The following is a 2,735-nucleotide window of genomic DNA, read 5'->3' as shown; positions in this document are numbered from 1 at the left end:
CATTGGTTTATTTAGATAATGTATGACTGAGGAGACCTTCAGGCCTCCCTGGCAGAGCTGTCTCATTGGTCCCGTTCTCTCTCCTTATACAGTATATCCTATTATCCCCACAGCTCTTTCCTTCTCACACACAAATCAATTCCCATTTGGTTCTTTTACCTCTTACCTATATTCCTTAAGGTTGTTCTAGCCGGGGATGGTAATGTGGACAAGCTCCCACTATCTATTAAATGTTCCCAATGGCATTCACGTCAAATAGCCTCTGACAACCAAGGCCAGCTCCTGGCCTTCATGTGTGGCTTAGTTACTAAGCCCGGCAGAACCATTTCTACTGACAGGAGAAGGAGCAAAGGCGAAAAACTGGCACCTTAAAACCAGTCGCTTTGGCAGATTAGGCTCATCTGCCGCGGTTGGCAGCCCACCTAGGAGAAGGAAAACTTTGACAAACCTTCATTGACTTGTGGCTATACCTACTCACAGGGAAGGCTTTGGGAATAAACCCCGAGGGAAAAATCCAGAGCTGGAGTCCCTAAGGCAGTCCTACATTGAGTTCAATGTTGACTTGCAACTCCTGCGAAGGCACTGGTACCAAACTGTATCGACCTCTGCCGTTTCTTCTGAGTTCATCAGATGCATGGACATGGAAGATAGCTTGTTCTCCGTATCATACAGCCCTGGCTTGCATATCTACACAGCTAGGACGCATCCATGGTCAACTCTGACTGACAGATGCCTCATATTAAAGTGAAATTTACAACAACCAATTAACCTACTACATGTCGTGAGATGTAAGAGGAAACTGGAAAATCCAAGAAAAACCTCAGCTGACACAAGAGAATGTTTAAATACCCATCCAGACAACCCCAGAGATCAGGATCAAATTGAGGTCAAATCACACCAGCTGCTGTGCCAATTTCCAGATGTGTAGTTTGGAAAGTTACCGTTAAGCTGTAATCTTGAGGCACGTTGGTCTTAGTGTGAAACACCAGCCCCCTGCAGAGGGGTAATCTCTCCTCTATCCTGTGAATTGGAACCTCTAAGCTCAGGGCAAAAGCGCTTGCAGCATACAACACGGACTACAATGAGCATGCTGATTGTGGGCACGGTTCCACACTCACACCACCCACTGAGTGAAGAAGTATTTTATCTTTCACCCTAAACGAGTGACCTCGAGTCTTTGTCCCACCCAATCCGAGGGGAAAAAGCCTGTAAGCCTTAACCCTAACTATACCCCTCATAATTTTGTTTTCCTGTATCAAATCTCTCCTGATTCTCCTGCACTCCAGGTAATGACGTCCTAATCTATTCAATGTTTCCCTATAACTCAAGACCTCAAGTTCTGTCAAAATCTTTGTCAATTTTCTCTGCACTTTTTCAAGCTTGTTAATATCTTTCCTGTAGCTAGGTGACCAGAATTGTGTACAATACTCCAAATTCAGCCTTACCAATGTCTTATACAACTTCAACATAATATCCCAACTCCTGCACTCAGAGCACTGATTTATGAAGGACAATTTGCCAAAAGTTTTCTTATGACCCTATCTACCTTTGATGTCACTTTCAAAGAATTGTGGATTGGTTTTCCCAGAACCTTTTGCTCTGCTGCACACTCTACTGACCTATCATTCACTGTGTAGTCCTACCTGGTTTGTCCACCCAAAGTGCAACACCTCATCCGTGTCTGCATTAAATTCCATCTGTCATTTTTCAGTCTGTTTTCCCAAATGGTCCACGTCATGCTGTAAGCCTTGACAGCAATCCTTGCAGTCCACTCAGAGACATCTGCACATTTGCTGATTCAGTTCGCCAATCATCTACATCATCAATATAGATGATGAACAACGATGGACACGGCACTGGTCTCTGTGGCACCTCATTGGTCTCCAGGGCTCCAATCAGAGAGACAACCATTTACTGTCGCTCTCTGGATTCTCTCACTAAGTCAATGTAGAGGCCAATTGATTATTTCATCCTAATTCAAAGTGACTGAACATTCTGGACCAGCGTACTATGTGTGACATTGTCAAAGGTCTTGATGAATTACAGGGAGACAATATCCACTGCTTTTCCATCATTAACCTCCTTGAAAAATTCAGTAAGTGCCGCACAAGCTCATCACAAACAAGAGAAAATCTGCAGATGCTGGAAATGCAAGCAACATCCACAAAATGCTCAACATTTCGGGCAAGACTGGAGAAAAAAGATGAGGAGTACAGTTAAGAGGTGGGGGGAGGGGAGGGAGAAACACCAGGAGGGGGAGGGGTGAAGTAAAGAGCTGGAAGTTGATTGGCAAAAGAGATGCAGGGCAGGAGAAGGGGGGAATCAGATAGGAGAGAACAGAAGGTCATGGACGAAAGAAAAAGGGGCAAGGAGCACAAGAGGGAGGCGATGGGTGGGCAAGGAGATAAGGTGAGATAGAGAAAAGGGGATGGGGAATGCTGAAGGAGAGGGGGTGGTGGGCCAGTACCAGAGAAATTGATGTTCATGCTGTCAGGTTGGAGGCTACCCAGACAGAATATAAGGAGTTGTTCCTCCAGCCTAAGTGTGGCCTCATCACGACAGTGGAGGAGGCCTTGGACAGACATATTGGAATTGGAATCAGAATGGGAAGTTGAATTAAAATGGGTGACCACTAGAAGATCCCACTTTTTATGGTGGACAGAGCATAGGTGCTTGGCGAAGTAGTCTCCAAATCTACATCGTGTCTCACCGATGTACAGCAGGCCACACCGGGA

Source organism: Hypanus sabinus, chromosome 2 (assembly GCF_030144855.1).
Source record: "Hypanus sabinus isolate sHypSab1 chromosome 2, sHypSab1.hap1, whole genome shotgun sequence".
In the NCBI taxonomy this organism is placed as follows: Eukaryota; Metazoa; Chordata; class Chondrichthyes; order Myliobatiformes; family Dasyatidae; genus Hypanus; species Hypanus sabinus.
Note: the sequence above shows the minus strand (reverse complement) of the source record.